Source organism: Mesocricetus auratus, unplaced genomic scaffold (assembly GCF_017639785.1).
Source record: "Mesocricetus auratus isolate SY011 unplaced genomic scaffold, BCM_Maur_2.0 Super-Scaffold_100043, whole genome shotgun sequence".
Taxonomy (NCBI): domain Eukaryota; kingdom Metazoa; phylum Chordata; class Mammalia; order Rodentia; family Cricetidae; genus Mesocricetus; species Mesocricetus auratus.
Window position 1 is genome coordinate 9,144,462 of NW_024429220.1, and position 23,739 is coordinate 9,168,200.

Sequence of the window (23,739 nt, forward strand, 5' to 3'; positions counted from 1 at the left end):
CACGCACTTAACTTCATGAAAACTCAAGTTACAACACTGTGTGAGAAACTACAAGCTTAACTTCATGAAAACTAAGGATACAACACTGTTTGTGAACCTACATGCTTATCTTCATGAAAACTCACCATACAACACTGTGTGAGTAACTACAATTTTAACTTCATGAAAACTAACGACACAACACTGTTTTTGAACCTTCGTGCTTATCTTCATGAAAACTAACGATACAACATGGTGAGAAAATCTGCTTGCCAAACTCCATGAAAACTAAGGATACAACCCTGTTTGTGAACCTGCATGCTTAATTTCATGAAAACTCACGATACAACACAGCGTGAGAATCTGGTTGCTTAACTCCATGAAAACTAACTATACAAAACTGTTTGTGAAACCACAAGCTTAACTTCATGAAAACAATCGATACAAGACTGTGTGAGAAACTACATGCTTAACTTGATGAAAACTAACGATACCAAACTGTTTGAGAATCTCCATGCTTATCTTCATGAATACAAACGATACAACATTGTTTTTGAAACCACTCGTTTATCTTCATGAAAACTCAGGATACAACACTGTGTGAGAAACTACAAGCTTAACTTCATGAAATCTAAGGATACAACACTGTGTGTGAACCTACGTGCTTATCTTCATGAAAACTCACCATACAACATTGTGTGAGAAACTACAATCTTAACTTCATGAAAACTAACGACACAACACTGTTTTTGAACCTTCGTGCTTATCTTCATGAAAACTCGCGATACAACTCTGTGTGAGAATCTGCTTGCTTAACTCCATGAAAACTAAGGATACAACACTGTTTGTGAAACTACTTGCTTAACTTCATGAAAACTATCGATACAACACAGTGTGAGAAACTACATGCTTAACTTGATGAAAACTAACGATACAAAACTGTTTGAGAATCTACATGCTTATCTTCATGAAAACTAACGATACAACATTGTTTGTGAAACTATGTGCTTACCTTCATGAAAACTCACGATACAACACTGTTTGTGAAACTACTTGCTTAACTTCATGAAAACTATCGATACAACACAGTTTGAGAAACTACATGCTGAACTTCATGAAAACTAACGATACTAAACTGTTTAAGAATCTACATGCTTATCTTCATGAAATCTAATGATACAACATTGTTTGTGAAACCACATGCTTAACTTCATGAAAACTCACGATACAACATTGTTTGTGAAACTACTTGCTTAACTTCATGAAAACTCACGATACAACACTTTTTGTGAACCTACATACTTATCTTCATGAAATCTCACAATACAACACTGTGTGAGAAACTACAATCTTACCTTCATGAAAACTAACAACATAACACTGTGTATGAACCTACGTGAATATCTTCATGAAAACTCACGATAAAACTCTGTGTGAGAATCTGCATGCCTAACTCCATGAAAACTAACGATACAACAATGTTTGTGAAAATACTTGCTTAACTTCATGAAAACTATCGATACAACACTGTGTGAGAAACTACATGCTTAACTTGATGAAAACTAACGATACCAAACTTTTTGAGAATCTACATTCTTATCTTCATGAAAACTAACGATACAACACTGTTTGAGAAACTGCTTGCTTAACTTCATGAAAACTAAGGACACAACACTGTGTGAGAAACAACATGCTTAGTTTCATGAAAGTAACGATACAACACTTGTTGTGAAGCTACATGCTTAACTTCATGAAAACTATCTATATAACACTATGTGAGAAACTACAAGCTTAACTTCTTGAAAACTAACGATACAACAGTGTGAGAAAACCTGCTTGCTTAACTCCATGAAAACTAAGGATACAACACTGTTTGTGAACCTACATGCTTAATTTCATGAAAACTCACTATACAACACAGCGTGAGAATCTGCTTGCTTAACTCCAGGAAAACTAACGATACAACACTGTTTGTGAATCCACAAGCTTAACTTCATGAAAACTATCGATACAAGACTGTGTGAGAAACTACATGCTTAGTTTCATGAAAAGTAACGATACAACACTGGTTGTGAAGCTACATGCTTAACTTCATGAAAACTATCGATACAACACTGTGTGAGAAACTACAGCTTAACTTCATGAAAACTAACGATACAACAGTGTGAGAAAATCTTCTTACTTAACTCCATGAAAATTATGGATACAAAACTCTTTGTGAACCTACATGCTTATCTTCACGAAAACTCACCATACAACACTGTGTGAGAAACTACAATCTTAACTTCATGAAAACTAATGACACAACACTATTTGTGAACCTACATGCTTATCTTCATGAAAACTCACCATATAACACTGTGTGAGAAACTACAATCTAAACTTCATGAAAACTAACGACACAACACTGTGTGTGAATCTACGTGCTTATCTTCATGAAAACTCACGATTCAACTCTGTGTGAGAATCTGCATGCTTAACTCCAAGAAAACTAATGATACAACACTCTTGTGAAACTACTTGCTTAACTTCATGAAAACTAACGATACAACACTGTGTGAGAAACTACATGCTTAGTTTAATGAAAAGTAACGATACAACACTGCTTATGAAGCTACATGCTTAACTTCATGAAAACTATCGATACAACATTGTTTGTGAAATCACGCGCTTATCTTCATGAAAGCTCATGACACAAAACTGTGTGAGAAACTACAAGCTTAACTTCATGAAAACTAAGGATACAACACTGTTTGTGAACCTACATGCTTATCTTCATGAAAACTCACAATACAACACTGTGTGAGAAACTACAATCTTAACTCCATGAAAACTAAGGATACAACACTGTGTGTGAACCTATGTGCTTATCTTCCTGAAAACTCACGATTCAACTCTGTGTGAGAATCTGCATGCTTAACTCCTTGAAAACTAACGATACAACACTGTTTGTGAAACTACTTGCTTAACTTCATGAAAACTATCGATACAACACAGTGTGAGAAACTACATGCTTAACTTGATGAAAACTAATGATACCAAACTGTTTGAGAATCTACATGCTTATCTTCATGAAAACTAAAGATACAACATTGCTTGTGAAACTACGCGCTTATCTTCATGAAAATTCACGATACAACACAGCGTGAGAATCTGCTTGCTTAACTCCAGGAAAACTAACGATACAACACTGTTTGTGAAACCACAAGCTTAACTTCATGAAAACTAGCGATACAAGGCTGTGTGAGAAACTACATGCTTAGTTTCATGAAAAGTAATGATACAACACTGGTTGTGAGGCTACATGCTTAACTTCATGAAAGCTATCGATACAACACTGTGTGAGAAACTACAGCTTAACTTCATGAAAACTAACGATACAACAGTGTGAGAAAATCTGCTTGCTTAACTCCATGAAAACTAAGGTTACAAAACTCTTTTTGAACCTACATGTTTATCTTGATGAAAACTCACCATACAACACTGTGTGAGAAACAACAATCTTAACTTCATGAAAACTAACGACCCAACACTGTGTGTGAACCTACGTGCTTATCTTCAAGAAAACTCAGGATACAACTCTGTGTGAGAATCTGCATGCTTAACTCCATGAAAACTAATGATACAACACTGCTTTGAAACTACTTGCTTAACTTCATGAAAACTATCGATACAACACAGTGTGAGAAACTACATGCTTAACTTGATGAAAACTAACGATACCAAACTGTTTGAGAATCTACATGCTTATCTTCATGAAAACTAACGATACAACATTGTTTGTGAAACTATGCTCTTAATTTCATGAAAAATATCGATACAACACTGTGTGAGAAATTGCAAGCTTAACTTCATGAAAACTAACGATACAACAGTGTGAGAAAATCTGCTTGCTTAACTCCATGAAAACTAAGGATACAAGACTGTTTGTGAACCTACATGCTTAATTTCATGAAAACTCACAATACAACACAGTGTGAGAAACTACATGCTTAACTTGATGAAAACTAACGATACCAAACTGAGAATCTACATGCTTATCTTCATGGAACCTAACGATACAACATTGTTTGTGAAACTACCCACTTAACTTCATGAAAACTCACGATACAACACTGTTTGTGAAACTACTTGCTTAACTTCATGAAAACTAACGATACAACACGGTGTGAGAAACTACATGCTTAATTTCATGAAAAGTAATGATACAATACTGGTTGTGAAGCTACATGCTTAACTTCATGAAAACTAGAGATACAAAATTGTTTGTGAAACCACGCGCTTATCTTCATGAAAACTCACAATACCACATTGTGTGAGAAACTACAAGCTTAACTTCATGAAAACTAAGGATACAACACTGTTTGTGAACCTACATTCTTATCTTCATGAAAACTCACCATACAACACTGTGTGAGAAACTACAATCTTAACTTCATGAAAACTAACGACACAACACTGTTTGTGAACCTACGTGCTTATCTTCATGAAAACTCACGATACAACTCTGTGTGAGAATCTGCTTGCTTAACTTAATGAACACTAACGATATAACACTGTTTGTGAAACTACTTGCTTAACTTCATGAAAACTATCGATACAACACAGTGTGAGAAACTACATGCTTAACTTGATGAAAACTAACGATACCAAACTGATTGAGAATCTACAATCTTATCTTCATGAAAACTAACGATACAACATTGTCAGTGAAACTACACGCTTAACTTCATGAAAATTCACGATACAACACTGTTTGTGAACCTACGTGCTTATCTTCATGAAAACTCACGATACAACTCTTGTGAGAATCTCCATGCTTACCTCCATGAAAACTAACGATACAACACTGTTTGTGAAACTACTTGCCTAACTTCATGAAAACTAACGATACAACACTGTGTGAGAAACTACATGCTTAGATTCATGCAAAGTAATGATACAACACTGGTTATGAAGCTACATGCTTAACTTCATGAAAACTATCCAAACAACACTGTGTGAGAAACTACAAGCTTAACTTCATGAAAACTAATGATACAACAGTGTGAGAAAATCTGCTTGCCTAACTCCATGAAAACAAAGTATACAACACTGTTTGTTGACCTACATGCTTAATTTCATGAAAACTCACGATACAACACAGCGTGAGAATCTGCTTGCTTAACTCCAAGAAAACTAACGATACAAAACTGTTTGTGAAACTACAAGCTTAACTTCATGAAAACTATCGATACAACACAGTGTGAGAAACTACATGCTTAACTTGATAAAAACTTACGATACCAAACAGTTTGAGAATCTCCATGCTTATCTTCATGAATACTAACGATACAACTCTGTTTGTGAAACCACGCGCTTATCTTCATGAAAACTCAGGTACAACACTGTGTGAGAAACTACAAGCATAACTTCATGAAAACTAAGGATACAACACTGTTTGTGAACCTACAAGCTTTTTTTCATGAAAACTCACCATACAACATTGTATGAGAAACTACAATCTTAACTTCATGAAAACTAACGACTCAACACTGTTTGTGAACCTACGTGCTTACCTTCATGAAAACACACGATACATCTCTGTGTGAGAATCTGCTTGCTTAACTCCATGAAAACTAACGATACAACACTGTTTGTGAAACTACTTGGTTAACTTCATGTAAACTATCGATACAAAACAGTGTGAGAAACTACATGCTTAACTTGATGAAAACTAATGATACCAAACTGTATGAGAATCTACATGCTTATCTTCATGAAAACTAACATTACAACATTGTTCGTGAAACTATGCGCTTAACTTCATGAAAACTGACAATACAACACTGTTTGTGAAACTACTTGCTTAATTTCTTGAACACTAACGATACAACACTGTGTTAGAAACTACATGCTTCGTTTCATGAAAAGTAACGATACAACACTGGTTGTGAAGCTACATGCTTAAATTCATGAAAACTATCGATACAACACTGTGGGAGAAACTACAAGCTTAACTTCATGAAAACTAACGATACAACAGTGTGAGAAAATCTGCTTGCCTAACTCCATGAAAACTAAGTATACAACACTGTTTGTGAACCTACATGCTGAATTTCATGAAAACTCATGATACAACACAGCATGAGAATCTGCTTGCTTAACTCCATGAAAACTAACGATACAACACAGTTTGTGAAACTACAAACTTAACTTCATAAAAACTATCGATACAAGACTGTGTGAGAAACTACATGCTTTACTTGATGAAAACTAACGATACGAAACTGTTTGAGAATCTCCATGCTTACCTTCATGAATACAAACCATACAACATTGTTTGTGAAACCACGCACTTAACTTCATGAAAACTCAAGTTACAACACTGTGTGAGAAACTACAAGCTTAACTTCATGAAAACTAAGGATACAACACTGTTTGTGAACCTACATGCTTATCTTCATGAAAACTCACCATACAACACTGTGTGAGTAACTACAATTTTAACTTCATGAAAACTAACGACACAACACTGTTTTTGAACCTTCGTGCTTATCTTCATGAAAACTAACGATACAACATGGTGAGAAAATCTGCTTGCCAAACTCCATGAAAACTAAGGATACAACCCTGTTTGTGAACCTGCATGCTTAATTTCATGAAAACTCACGATACAACACAGCGTGAGAATCTGGTTGCTTAACTCCATGAAAACTAACTATACAAAACTGTTTGTGAAACCACAAGCTTAACTTCATGAAAACAATCGATACAAGACTGTGTGAGAAACTACATGCTTAACTTGATGAAAACTAACGATACCAAACTGTTTGAGAATCTCCATGCTTATCTTCATGAATACAAACGATACAACATTGTTTTTGAAACCACTCGTTTATCTTCATGAAAACTCAGGATACAACACTGTGTGAGAAACTACAAGCTTAACTTCATGAAATCTAAGGATACAACACTGTGTGTGAACCTACGTGCTTATCTTCATGAAAACTCACCATACAACATTGTGTGAGAAACTACAATCTTAACTTCATGAAAACTAACGACACAACACTGTTTTTGAACCTTCGTGCTTATCTTCATGAAAACTCGCGATACAACTCTGTGTGAGAATCTGCTTGCTTAACTCCATGAAAACTAAGGATACAACACTGTTTGTGAAACTACTTGCTTAACTTCATGAAAACTATCGATACAACACAGTGTGAGAAACTACATGCTTAACTTGATGAAAACTAACGATACCAAACTGTTTGAGAATCTACATGCTTATCTTCATGAAAACTAACGATACAACATTGTTTGTGAAACTATGCGCTTACCTTCATGAAAACTCACGATACAACACTGTTTGTGAAACTACTTGCTTAACTTCATGAAAACTATCGATACAACACAGTGTGAGAAACTACATGCTGAACTTCATGAAAACTAACGATACTAAACTGTTTAAGAATCTACATGCTTATCTTCATGAAAACTAATGATACAACATTGTTTGTGAAACCACATGCTTAACTTCATGAAAACTCACGATACAACATTGTTTGTGAAACTACTTGCTTAACTTCATGAAAACTCACGATACAACACTTTTTGTGAACCTACATACTTATCTTCATGAAATCTCACAATACAACACTGTGTGAGAAACTACAATCTTACCTTCATGAAAACTAACAACATAACACTGTGTATGAACCTACGTGAATATCTTCATGAAAACTCACGATAAAACTCTGTGTGAGAATCTGCATGCCTAACTCCATGAAAACTAACGATACAACAATGTTTGTGAAAATACTTGCTTAACTTCATGAAAACTATCGATACAACACTGTGTGAGAAACTACATGCTTAACTTGATGAAAACTAACGATACCAAACTTTTTGAGAATCTACATTCTTATCTTCATGAAAACTAACGATACAACACTGTTTGTGAAACTGCTTGCTTAACTTCATGAAAACTAAGGACACAACACTGTGTGAGAAACAACATGCTTAGTTTCATGAAAGTAACGATACAACACTTGTTGTGAAGCTACATGCTTAACTTCATGAAAACTATCGATATAACACTGTGTGAGAAACTACAAGCTTAACTTCTTGAAAACTAACGATACAACAGTGTGAGAAAACCTGCTTGCTTAACTCCATGAAAACTAAGGATACAACACTGTTTGTGAACCTACATGCTTAATTTCATGAAAACTCACTATACAACACAGCGTGAGAATCTGCTTGCTTAACTCCAGGAAAACTAACGATACAACACTGTTTGTGAATCCACAAGCTTAACTTCATGAAAACTATCGATACAAGACTGTGTGAGAAACTACATGCTTAGTTTCATGAAAAGTAACGATACAACACTGGTTGTGAAGCTACATGCTTAACTTCATGAAAACTATCGATACAACACTGTGTGAGAAACTACAGCTTAACTTCATGAAAACTAACGATACAACAGTGTGAGAAAATCTTCTTACTTAACTCCATGAAAATTATGGATACAAAACTCTTTGTGAACCTACATGCTTATCTTCACGAAAACTCACCATACAACACTGTGTGAGAAACTACAATCTTAACTTCATGAAAACTAATGACACAACACTATTTGTGAACCTACATGCTTATCTTCATGAAAACTCACCATATAACACTGTGTGAGAAACTACAATCTAAACTTCATGAAAACTAACGACACAACACTGTGTGTGAATCTACGTGCTTATCTTCATGAAAACTCACGATTCAACTCTGTGTGAGAATCTGCATGCTTAACTCCAAGAAAACTAATGATACAACACTCTTGTGAAACTACTTGCTTAACTTCATGAAAACTATCGATACAACATTGTTTGTGAAATCACGCGCTTATCTTCATGAAAGCTCATGACACAAAACTGTGTGAGAAACTACAAGCTTAACTTCATGAAAACTAAGGATACAACACTGTTTGTGAACCTACATGCTTATCTTCATGAAAACTCACAATACAACACTGTGTGAGAAACTACAATCTTAACTCCATGAAAACTAAGGATACAACACTGTGTGTGAACCTATGTGCTTATCTTCCTGAAAACTCACGATTCAACTCTGTGTGAGAATCTGCATGCTTAACTCCTTGAAAACTAACGATACAACACTGTTTGTGAAACTACTTGCTTAACTTCATGAAAACTATCGATACAACACAGTGTGAGAAACTACATGCTTAACTTGATGAAAACTAATGATACCAAACTGTTTGAGAATCTACATGCTTATCTTCATGAAAACTAAAGATACAACATTGCTTGTGAAACTACGCGCTTATCTTCATGAAAATTCACGATACAACACAGCGTGAGAATCTGCTTGCTTAACTCCAGGAAAACTAACGATACAACACTGTTTGTGAAACCACAAGCTTAACTTCATGAAAACTAGCGATACAAGGCTGTGTGAGAAACTACATGCTTAGTTTCATGAAAAGTAATGATACAACACTGGTTGTGAGGCTACATGCTTAACTTCATGAAAGCTATCGATACAACACTGTGTGAGAAACTACAGCTTAACTTCATGAAAACTAACGATACAACAGTGTGAGAAAATCTGCTTGCTTAACTCCATGAAAACTAAGGTTACAAAACTCTTTGTGAACCTACATGTTTATCTTGATGAAAACTCACCATACAACACTGTGTGAGAAACTACAATCTTAACTTCATGAAAACTAACGACCCAACACTGTGTGTGAACCTACGTGCTTATCTTCAAGAAAACTCAGGATACAACTCTGTGTGAGAATCTGCATGCTTAACTCCATGAAAACTAATGATACAACACTGCTTTGAAACTACTTGCTTAACTTCATGAAAACTATCGATACAACACAGTGTGAGAAACTACATGCTTAACTTGATGAAAACTAACGATACCAAACTGTTTGAGAATCTACATGCTTATCTTCATGAAAACTAACGATACAACATTGTTTGTGAAACTATGCTCTTAATTTCATGAAAAATATCGATACAACACTGTGTGAGAAATTGCAAGCTTAACTTCATGAAAACTAACGATACAACAGTGTGAGAAAATCTGCTTGCTTAACTCCATGAAAACTAAGGATACAACACTGTTTGTGAACCTACATGCTTAATTTCATGAAAACTCACAATACAACACAGTGTGAGAAACTACATGCTTAACTTGATGAAAACTAACGATACCAAACTGAGAATCTACATGCTTATCTTCATGGAACCTAACAATACAACATTGTTTGTGAAACTACCCACTTAACTTCATGAAAACTCACGATACAACACTGTTTGTGAAACTACTTGCTTAACTTCATGAAAACTAACGATACAACACTGTGTGAGAAACTACATGCTTAATTTCATGAAAAGTAACGATACAATACTGGTTGTGAAGCTACATGCTTAACTTCATGAAAACTAGCGATACAAAATTGTTTGTGAAACCACGCGCTTATCTTCATGAAAACTCACAATACCACATTGTGTGAGAAACTACAAGCTTAACTTCATGAAAACTAAGGATACAACACTGTTTGTGAACCTACATTCTTATCTTCATGAAAACTCACCATACAACACTGTGTGAGAAACTACAATCTTAACTTCATGAAAACTAATGACACAACATTGTGTGTGTACCTACGTGCTTATCTTCATGAAAACTCACGATACTACTCTGTGTGAGAATCTGCATGCTTAACTCCATGAAAACTAATGATACAACACTGTTTGTGAAACTACTTGCTTAACTTCATGAAAACTATCGATACAACACAGTGTGAGAAACTACATTCTTCACCTGATGAAAACTAACGATACCAAACTGTTTGAGAATCTACATGCTTATCTTCATGAAAACTAACCATACAACATTTTTTGTGAAACTATGCGCTTAACTTCATGAAAACTCACGATACCAATCAGAGCCTCTAGTTGATCGGCCGGTCAGATATGAGGGAACTTTATGAGTTTCCTGTGCTGTGCATTTGGTTAAGTGTACCACAAATGAAGGTGGAGATGCATGGGGTTGGCTCTCTCTCACTTGCTCTCTCGCTCTCTTGGGTTGCCAAATGTGTCAGAATGGCAGAGACTGCATCTTCTGGAGCAGGAAGTCTATGACAACTCGTTAATATTATATGTGTAACTGCTTCCCCAATAAAACACACATTCATCATTAATTTCAGGTCTGATGAAGTTACTAATACCCCAACATCACACAAAACGTTTTTATTGAAAATAAAGACAAGTATGAAGTATTTACAAAATTGTGTATATGAATAGGGTTTTCTTTTCCTTGAGGTCTTCCCTATTACCTGGTATAAACATGATACAAAATGATTTAAAATATGTACAGTGTTAAAGATATGGATGGGCAAAATAATGACAAGTTCATTGCAAGAACCAAGGTCAGGGTTTTGAAAACTTCCTGTAGTTTCTGCTACAATAATACTCACTGGTCTAACCTTCTTTGGAACAAGCATGAGCAGTAGCAAACCCACACACTGATATCACTTAACTAAAACTAAATCAAATCTCTAAGCAAACAGATTTCCACCCATGAATATTTTTCTTGTAAGCAGTCATACCTATAACCAAGCTTTTGAGGCATTTAATGTTTTAACAGTTTCCCTTCATCATGAATTGGTTCATGTAATAGTAGTAAGCACATAGGATTAAATTTTGAGAACTAATTGATCTGAATGAGATTTTATTATATAATTAAAAGTGTGAAATAAAAAAGGGTTACCTTACCAATGAAATTGTAGGACGTTTTTCCATATGAGTTTGCAGTTGCAAACAAAATAGAGACATCATTATTTTTGAACAGACTGTTGACACTTTTCAGATTTTTTTCTCTCCAGAATCTTGTATTAATTTTGTGTGTTGTCTGAAGCCCACACCAAATCCTTTATAGTAAGATTCCCTTCATTATGAGATTTCTCAGGCCCTCAATTTTATCATACTGCTTACATTCATAGTTTCTCTTCAGTATGATTTTATTCATGATTTTAAAGACTGATAATACTTACAAAGGCTTTAGAATGTTGATTAGATTCACAGGATCTCTCTCAAGTATGTGTTCTTTTGTTCCTTACAAAATGGCTGTGTTGTGAAAATGCTTTACCACATTGATGGCATTCATCAGGTTTCACTCCAGTGTGTGTTCTTTTATGTTTTTAAGATCACTATGGCTTGCAAAATCTTTACCACATTGATTGCATTCATAGGGTTTCTCTCCAGTGTGTGTTCTTTTATGTCTTTTAAGATCACTATGACTTACAAAAGCTTTTCCACATTGATAACATACATAGGGTTTCAATCCAGTATGTGTTCTTTTATGATATTGGAGACTGCCAACATGTGAATAGGTTTTACCACATTGATTACATTCATACAGTTTCTCTCCAGAATGTATTCTTTTATGACTTACAAGGTTGGTGAGTTGTGAAAAGGCTTTACCACACTGATTACATTCATAGGTTTTCTCTCCAGTGTGTGTTCTTTTATGACTTACAAGACTGCCTTGTTGTGCAAAAGCCTTACCACATTGAATACATTCATAGGGTCTCACTCCTGTATGTGTTCTTTCATGTGTTTTCAGACTACTGACATGTGAAAAGGCTTTACCACATTGATTACATATATAGGGTTTCTCTGCAGTGTGTGTTCTTATAAGTCTTTTAAGCTCACTGTGACCCGCAAAGCTTTACCACACTGGTTGCATTCATAGGGTTTCTCTCCAGTGTGTTTTTTTATGTACTTGGAAATTACTGATCTTTGAAAAGATTTTACCACACTGATTGTAGTTGTAGGGTTTCTCTGCAGTGTGTGTTCTTTTATGTACTTGAAGATGACATTGATAAGCATAGGCTTTACCACATTGATTACATTCATAAGGTTTCTCTCCCATGTGTGCTCTTTTATGTCTTTGAAGATGACCATGCCTTGCATATGCTTTACCACATTGATAATATTCAAAAGGTCTCTCCCCAGTATATTATGTGAGCACAGTGCTACTTGCAAAGCCTTTACGACACATATTATATATGCAGGGTTTCTTTGCAAATATATGTTCCTTTATGACTTGCAAAAGTTTTATGACTTTGATTACATTCATGTGATTTCCCTCCAGTATATGTTCTTTAATGAGTTGTAGACATCTGTGACATGGAAAGACTTCACCATATTGAAGTCTTTCATGTGGTTTCTCTCCAGTATTAAATTTCTCATGGTGTTGAAGATGCCTGTAACAAACAAAGGTTTTTTTTGTGTTTTTTTTTAGACTAAATAAATACTTTATTCCACAAATTGATACAGTTCAGTATTTTGTCACAGCAATTAGAAACTAATGTAGATTGCTACTCGAATATCTTCAGCATTTAAGTGAGGGATATAGATTACTGATTGATGGATGGATAAATGATAAATAGTGAAATTAAAAAGTAAGGTAGATACAATTACATGAGTTATGATGTGACATGAGAATACAACCTCTAGATCTCTCTATCCATATGTTAGGATTTCCTAAGACAACATTACTTGAATCTGAAATTATGTCTCATTAGACCATTCTGGAAGCCATCTCCCATTTAGAAAATGATGATTCACATACTATTTTAACACATCAACAAACAAAGGTTTTAACACGTTGAGTTTATTCACGGGGTTCCTTCCATGTATGGCTGCTTTTTTTCCTAAAAAGTTGATTGGTACATGTAAAAGTTTTACGATATTCAGTATACTGAAGAAACTTAGTATCTGTATGGCTTAATTTTACAATTTGGCATAATTGTAAGGAAGAATCAGATCTTAAGTTTTATATCCATGATGCTTCCTTTCATGAGGGGTTGTTTTTGTGTATTTGATGATACTTGTGATCTTAAGAATCTTTTTCTCATGGCCCACATTCATGGCATCTTTTTATATGAGAATTTTCTAATATTTAAAAAGAACTAGAGGAAAACAGAGCTTTGCCATAGTTATTGCATTAATAAGTTTTCCTATACTGTGAGTCATAATGCATTGGCAGAATATAACAGTAGAAATGGAAACATTCACATATTCCAAAACTCATAAGGCTTTCTGCATTGGGAATTTGTTGATGTCTTTCCATAAAAGTCAGAAAATCAATTACTTTTAAACTCATTCATATTCAACAACTCTCCTCAAAATGGTGACAACAGAATTTCACTCATATTTTCTAATTGTCCTAAGAGAGACAGACACACAGACAGTACATTGCTTATTTCCATATTCTATGCTCAAATGGTGTGTATTTATATTGACAAAAGATATCCTTTTTTCTTGGAATTTTGAGACAGTGTTCCTCTGTATTCCTTTGGCTCCTGTCCTGGCACTTACTCTGCAGACCAGGATGGCCTCCAACTTACAGAGATCCTCTACTTCTGCCTCTCAACTGCTGGGAGTAAAGGTAAGCACTATCCCTATCCCAGTGGAAAAGATATTGTTGCTAAAGGAAGAATAACAAATAAAATATTTCCATAGAGAAGTCACAAAGTTTGCCTTTCTTTTTCTCACAGACATGTGGTATAGGGATTAAGGTTTCTCCACAAAAACCCTCTTGACTCTTTTAAACTGACCCTTTCAATAATCTTAGGAAATTCCCAAATGTATGAATAATGATACCTTTACTATAGACTATTTTCTTAGAAGGTATGGGACATACAATTACCACCTATTCGATATGAATACAACTTAAAATATATGAGCAGGAATTCAGCCATTCCAGTACCCAACTTCCTGCCATCCCATCTTCAGGTAAGCTTGGGTTTCTGGGGGAACACTCCCTATCCCCCACCCAATACCCAACCCCAACTTCAGTTTCAGCTTCAGTGTCAGCATCCCCAGATTCATTTTCAGGAAGGAAGGAGACCAGTGGTGACAGAAAGACTCCACCTGCACCCACTGGAAGAAGAGATGGGAAGAAGACAGAATAAGAGCACACTCAGCAATAGAAAGACCAACATCACTCCACCAGAATCTAGAGAAACAATGCCAACAAGACCTGAAAAACACTACATGGATGAAGCAGAGGAGACAGACCTGAAAAATTATTTTATGAAGAAGATGGAGACCCTCAAAGAGGGAACGTGGAAATCCCTTAAAGAATTAAAAGAAAAACCCAAAAATTCCAAGAAAGGTGAGAAAAATTCAAGAAATAAATGAATCTCTCAAAGAATCTAAAGAGAACCAAGAAAAACCATCCAAACAAATGAAGAAACAACTCAAACAGTTGAAGGATTGAAAGCTGAAATAGAAACAATAAAGAAAACACAGAATGAGGGGAAGCTGGAATTAGAAAGGCTGTGTAAACAATTAGGAATTACAGATGCAAGTGTCACCAGTAGAATACAAGAGATACATGAGAGAATTTCAGGTGTTGCAGACTCATTAGAGGATATACAATTGTCAACCAAAGAAAATCTCAAAACCAACAAATCCCTAACTCAAAATAGCCAGGAAATATGATACACCATGAAGAATCCAAACCTGAGAATAATAGGTATAGAAGAAGGTGAAGAAATACAGCTGAAAGGTACAGAAAACATATTCAATAAAATCATAGAAGTCAACTTCCTTAACCTAAAAAAGGATATGCCTATGAAAATACAAGAATCTTACAGAACACCAAGTAGGCTGGCCCAGAAAAAGAAGTCACCTCACCATATAATGAACAAAACATCAAATCTACTGAATAAAGATAAAATATTAAGAGCAGCTAAAAAAAAAAAAGGCCAAGTAACATATAAAGGCAGACCTATCTGAATTACACCTGACTTCTCAAGAGAAACTATGAAAGCCAGAAGATCCAGGACAGATGTCCTACAAACACTAAGGGAACAGGCATGGCAGCCCAGACTGCTATATACCATATTGTATGGTAATATATTTTACCATAGAAGGAGAAAACAAAATTTCCATGACAAAGCCAGATTTCAACAATATGTATCTATGAATCCAGTTCTACAGAAGGTGCTAGAAAGAAAACCTAGACCCAACAAAGATAACTACACTCACTAAGACACAGGGAGTAGATAATCCCACTTTAAGAAACACCAAAAAAAGGGAGGAAAACCTACACAAAAATAACTCCACTACCAATAAATCAAGCACAAACAAGAATCAGCAAACAATGGTCATTAATATCCCTCAATTTGAATGATCTCAACTTGCCTATACAAAGATACAGACTAGCAGAATGGATATCAAGACAGAACCCATCCTTCTGTTGCATACAAGAAATACATCTCAACATCAAAGACAGATGTTACCTCAGAGTAAAATGTTTCGAAAAGTTTCTCAAATGAAACAGACCCAAGAAACAAGCAAGTGTAGCCGTCCTAATACCTAACAATATAGACTTCAAATTGAAATCAATCAAAAGAGATGAATAAGGACATTTCATATTCATCAAAGGAAAAGTCCATCAAGATGAAGTCTCAATTTTGAACATCTATGCCCCAAATACAAAGGCACTTACATTCGTGAAAGAAACATTACTAAAGTTCAAATGGCACATTAAATCTCACACACTAATAGAAGGAGACTTCTACACTCTGCTCTCACTGCTAGACAGGACAAACCAACAGAAACTTAACAAAAAAACAAAAGAACTAATAGAAGTTATGACCCAACTGGGTTTAACAGATATCTATAGAACATTCTACCCAAACACAAAAAGATATATCTTCTTCTCAGTGCCACACTTAAACTTCACTAAAATTTACCACATAATAGGAAACACAGCAAATCTCCACAGATACAAAAAATTGGAATAACCCCCTGTATCTTATCAGACCACCATGCATTAAAGTTAGAATTCAACAATAACACAAATCACAAAAATCCTCCAAACTTATGGAAATTGAACAAGCACAATTGCACCATCGCTGGGTAAAGGAAGAAAAAAGAAGAAATGAAAGACTTCCTAGAATTCAATGAAAATGAAGACACAACATACCCAAATTATGGGACACTTTGAAATCAGTGCTGAGAGGAATGTTCATGGCACTAAGTACCCACATGAAGAAACTGGAGAACAGTCACACTAGAGAATTAATAGCACACCTGAATGTTCTAGAACAACAAGAAGCAAACTCACCCAGGAGGAGCAGACACCAAGAAATAATCAAATTGAGGGCTGAAATAAATCAAGTAGAACCCAGGAAATCATTGAAAAGAATCAATGAAACAAAGAGTTGTTTCTTTAGGAATATCAACAAAATAAACAAACCTCTGTCCAAATTATCCAAATGACAGAGACCATGCAAATTAACAAAATCAGAAATGAAATGGGGGACATAACTACGAACACTGAGGAAATCCAGAGAATCATCTGGGCATACTTTGAAATCTGTACACCACAAAAATAAAAAATTTAAAGGAATTTGACAATTTCCTGGATAGATATCACTTGCTGAAATTAAAACAAGAATAGATAAGCAATATAAAGAGACCTATAATTCTTAATGAATTCTATTGAAACAGTTATCAAACCTCTCCCAAACAAAAAAGCCCAGGCCCAGATGGCTTCAGTGCAGAATTCGACCAGAAATTCAAAGAAGAGCTAATTCCAAAACTCCTCAAAGTATTTCACACAACAGAAGCAAGAGGCTCACTGCCCAACTCTTTTTATATGGATAAAATTAACTTGACACCCAAACCACAAAAGACACAACTAAGAAAGAGAACTATAGACGAATTTCACTCATGAACATCGATGCAAAAATACTCAATAAAGTACTAGCAAACTGGATTCAATAACACATCAGAAAAATCATCCATCATGATCAAGTAGGCTTCATCCCAGGAATGCAGGGATGGTTCAACATTAGAAAATCTATCACTGTAATCCACCATATAAAATAACTGTGAAAGATAAACCACATGATCATCTCACTAGATGCTGAAAAAACCTTTGACAAAATCCAGCACCCCTTCATGATAAAGGTCCTAGGACATCAGGGATAACAGGAACATACCTGAACATAACAAAAGCAATATAAGGTAAACCAACAGCTAACATCAAACTAAATGGGGAAAAACTCAATGCAATTCCTCTAAAATCAGGAGCAAGACAAGGCTGTCCACTCTCTCCATATCTCATAAATATTGTACTTGAAGTTCTAGCTACAGCAATAAGACAACAAAAGGAGATCAAAGGGATACAAATAGGAAAAGAAGTCAAGTTTTCACTATTTGCAGATGATATGAGAATTTACATAAGTGACCCGAAAAACTCCACAAGAGAACTCCTAGAGCTGATAACCACCTTCAGCAAAATGGCAGGATACAAGGTTAACTCAAAAAAACCCATGACCCTGTTATATACAGTAGATGAAGTGGCTGAGAAAGGAATCAGAAACCTCACCCTTTACAATAGCCATAAACAGCATCAAATATCTGGGGATAATGTTAACCAAGGAAGCGAAAGACCTGTATATCAAGAACTTTGGGTCTCTAAAGAAAGAAATCAAATAGGATACCAGAAAATGGAAAGATCTCCCATGATCTTGGATTGGTAGGATCAACATAATCAAAATGGTATTCTTGCCAAAAGCAGTCTACATATTCAATGCAATCTCTATCAAAATCCTGGCACAATTCTTTACAGACCTTGAAAGAACAATAATAACCTTTATATGGAAAAACAAAAGGCCCAGGATAGCCAAAACAACCCTATACAATAAAGGATATCAGGAGGCATCACCATACCTGACTTCAAGCTCTATTATAGAACTATAGTCCTGAAAACAGCTTGGTATTGGCACAAAAATAGGCAGGTAGACCAATGGAACTGAATTGAAAACATTGATTTTAACCCGCATACCTGTGAACACTTGATTTTTGACAAAGAAGCTAAATCTATTCAATCAAAAAAAAACATCTTCAACAAACTGTGCTGGCATGACTGGGTATTGGTATGCAGAAGACTGCAGATAGACCCATGTTTATCCCCTTGTACAAAACTTAAGTCCAAGTGGATCAAAGATCTCAACATAAGTCCAACCACACTGAAACTCTTAGAAGACAAAGTGGTAGATACTCTTCAACAAGTTTGGTACAGGAGATGACTTCCTGAAAATAACACCAGTGGTACTGATACTGAGATCGACAATTAACAAATGGAATCAGGCAAGACCTTCTAAAGAGATGGTTAACACAGTGAGGGGTAGGAGGGAGTGGGAGCTGGGAACAAGAGTGGGGGAGAAGGGGAAGAGAGAGTAGGTCATAGTGGAACAGGAAGGTTGTGTGACAGGTAGAATAGGGGGAAGAGGTAGAAGAGAGTTAGAAGAGAGATCGGGCACCATTGTGACCTCTAGTGATCTAATGGGATGACACCAACTGGCAAGTTAAACAAAAGTGTAGAGACCACCTTGAATGCCCATTCCTGATAATGAACTTTATGTCTATAAACATCCTGGAGCCTTCATCCAGTGACTGATGGAAGTAGAGGCAAACACCCACAGTGAAACACTGAACTGAACCCAAGGAACCCAGTGACAGATAGAGAGGAACAATGAGGAAATTGGCAAAGAGAGGGCTGGCAAAACCAGCATAGACAGCTGAACTGAACAGGATACAGCTCTTGGACCCCAGACCGACAGCTGGGGGCCAGCATGGGACTGATCCAGACCCCCTCAATGTGAGTCAGTGAGGAGGCTTGGGCAAACTATGGGGCTATGGGCAGTGGATCAGTGTTTATCTCTGGCATACAAACAGACATCGTGTGTCCATAACACAAAGAGGGATGCTCTCTCATCCTGGACTTTTACGGGAGTGAAATGACAGACTCTATATATCCCCTATGTGTAAGGTAATGGCAATAGGGTGGGAGGCTGTGGGGATGTTGAGGGTGTGCAGGGGTAGGGGAGGGAGTTGGAACTGGGATTGACATGTAAAACAAGCTATTTAAAATTAGAATAATAAAAATAAATCTGACCGGTATGAAACTAAATGCATTGGCATTTCTACAGCATAGCACTCATGGAGTTATAATTCAAATGGTGGTATTTGTTAAGGCATTTTTTTCTGTCTTCTTTTTCACAGGAATGCCTTGCAAACAGAGAATAGCTGCCTGAAATTGAGGTACATGATTTGGTGAGAAAATAAAAATCATTAATATAATTTAAGCTGTGCTTATTTACATTGTTGCTTTACTTTAATTCTTCCAGGATGTATTAACATATCTTCAGAGGCAAAATTGTTTAAACTTGTACATAAAATTACCTTCTATGTCTTCTAGAACTTTGGCAATATTCTTCAAAATTATGGTCTTCCCCACTGTAGCCTAAAATACAGCATGACAAAAGATGATATATTAATGGAAATTATAGAAAATTTAAGTTAATATCTTCAATGAACTCTAGAACTATGAGTTATTCATTTAATTTTCCGTTCTCAATGAAAATTACAGAAAAGTATCAATTACCAAGAATCATTTGTCCCCTTATATTAAATCATGAAGGAAAATTCAGTCTCACCTGCTACAATAAATTTTCTGTAGGTGTCCAGCATCACATCTTTGTAGATTCTTTTCTGGGAAGGATTCAGCAAAGCCCACTCTTTCTGGGTGAAGTGGATTTGCACATCATCATAGGTCACTGCATTCTAAAATAACACATACATGTGTAAACCAGGAATTGTGATACTGACATTGTAAACATATTCCTCTTTGACAATATATTCATATAATTCTGCTACTTCCCATACTTATTTCATGACATGGACATTGCAACATATTTACCCATTCACTTTGGAAGGAGACTGACTAGAATGTTCACATGCACAATTTCTTGGCACTTTAAGTAACATATAGCCTTGAGAAAGAAATCCCAATGGACAGACATAAAGAGATAGGTAAGGTAGCAGATTAACTCTTCTTAGAAAATATCAGAGAAATTGTATGATAATACCAGCCTATCACAGTAATACCCCAGTGCCTGGTATCAACATCAGTCCTTGTTGTTTTTTGTTGCTCTGGAGACACGATGAACCATGTCAATACTTACAAAGAAAATATTTTACTGAGGTATCTTCCTTAAAATTTAAGTTCAGTTAATCACCATCATGGGAGTGGCATGGCAACATGGAGGCAGATGTGGTGTTGAAGGTCAGAGGCCTTAAGACTTGACTCAGAGGCCACAGGAAGTTGGCTGACACAATGGGCAGCATCCTGAGTATGAGAAACTCAGTGCCTCACCCCACAGTGACATACTTCTTCTAACAGGGAAAAGTCCACTCCAGCAAAACCACACTTCAATAGTGTGAGCTCACAGACTATGGACTTAGAGCTGGGCAGCATTCATGGGACTAAATTAGACCCTGCAAATGTGGGTGACAGTTATAAGACTTGGTTTGTGGGGGGGGGCTGGCAATGAAACAGGATCCATCCTAGGTCCAAAAATTGGCTTTTTGGAGCCCACTACTTATGGTGGGATACCTTATCCAGTTTTTATACAGGATTGAGTGGCTTGGTACTTCTTCATTTTGTATGCCAGACTTTGTTGAATCCTGAAGCAAGGACTTAGCTCCTCTGGAAAAGTGATGGGAAAGGGGTGAGTTTGGGGGCAGGAGTTGTGGAGGGAAAGAAACTGGGGTTGTATTTGAAATGAAAACTAAATTTTAAAAAAATTCAAAAAGAAACAGTGTATGATTTGTGTTATGCACCCAAAGTGAATGGTTTTGCTCTCATATCTCAATAACAAGAATTTTGAAAGCAAGTTTGTATTAATTTTTTGTATATACAGTTTTTGTGTCAGTGAGGTTTTCCATGCATATATATGTGACACAATAGAGACCACGGTATCACCCAGGATCTGGAGAAGCAGGAATTTATGAGCCTCCAAATTTGGGTGTTGGAATCAGATGTCAAGTCATGCCCAAGAAGAGTAAGTGCTGATCCACCAGACAAGATCAATAGCATTTTTAGGCAAAACATTAACTTTCTTTCTCAGATTAAGAGCAATGAGAATGAAATGCCTACATAAATAAAGAGGTAAATAAATAATCATTGAGAACATGATGCATCAATATTAAGATACCCTATAAGGTAAATTCACACCATGAATTTAAACAATCTGAAGAAACTTGCCACCACCTTATAACAGGATACCTGATAACAAAGCTATAACAAAGTGGAAACAAATAGAATTCTCGGGAGGATTATAAAAAAAATCATAGACATGTCCACACAGTGTGATTTCTGTACTTACAACAAACCTACAGCAATGGAGAAGGTGTATGATATTTGGAAAAGAAAAAAGAGGATGGAGAGAAAAAGCCAAGAATAAAAGCAGGAAAACTCAATCAACATTTGATCAGAAGAACAAAGGAAACTCAGCCTTTGACTCCTGAGTGCTGAGATTAAAGGCATACACCATGACCTCCAGGCTCATAAAACAGATTTTTTAATTCCACCTTTGGTGTTATCTTTAAGTTTTTCAGGGTCAGACTGTAGGTTACACACTGAAGAAGTTAAATACTAACAGAAAACTGTAATTCAGGCCAGTTAGATAAAGGAAAGACTTCAACAGAAAGATATTAACATAATTATTTCATAGTACATGAGTAACAGGACCATATCCTCCTTTAATGACAGCTCCTGAGGTACAGAAGCTAGTAGATGAGCAAGATAGGTAAAGCAGAATAGAGAAAAGATTAAAGCTGGGGCAGAGAGGTCTTCCTTAAGCTGTGTCTTATTCTACGTAAGCTTATTAAGAGGAATAGCTTCCTGTATACTAATTCCAGGAAGAAATGGAGGGAGACAGGAGACATCTAGGAAGCCAGCAGAAATCATCATGCAATGGGAAACACTCAAGAAAAGGCTAATGGAACAATGTAGTAAAAGGGGAACACAGGGTGTCACAAGAACATAACTGACTAACCCTACAGTGGCCATGGGACCCATAACCAAAGCTCCATGTCAGGGGGAGAGTTTGAGTAAGGTAAGACAAGGCATGGGCTCCCAGGGTTATGGGGGTCAGATTTTCTGTCAGCTATCCCCTGAGCCTGGGGATCTTTCCAGCTTGCAGGGGATATTTATGACCAGCAATTAACAAGGAATGTTAGCAGGACTGTTAGACAGTTTATCTCCCCTTCTCTGACAGCAGGGGCTCAGGCACCAGCCATTGCACTACTTATTTAAAGAGTTTCCTTTTCCATTAGAAGTTCCTTTTCTCTGTATAGATTTAGGACCCAGGATAAACTTTTATTAATTTTAATTTTTTGTCCCTGAGACACAGCACAGGGTTCCCTGTACCTGGCGTCTACTCTAGACCTGGACCTTTTAGAGAACTGCAGAGACTCAAATTTGAATATCACTTATGCCTGTCCCATTAGATGACCCAGCTCTCTTTCTGTAGTTCACAGATTCATCCTCTTCCTTGTCTAAACAATGTGCCTAGCTTGCACAAACCATTACACAAAACAGACTGAAATGATTCTCTTATTCAACAGTTTGAAAGGAGTCCAGGATATTAAAAATAAAAGAGATTTTTAGGACAAAAAGATGCTAGTACTGGGCATTATTGGTGCACAGCATGATTCCCAGCACTCTGGAGGCAGAGGCAGGTGGATCTCTGTGAGTTCAAGGCCAGCCTGGACTACAGCGCCAGTTGCAGGACAGGCTCCTAAGCAATACAGAGAAACCCTGCATTGAAAAAAACAAACAAACAAACAAAAAAAAAACAAATCA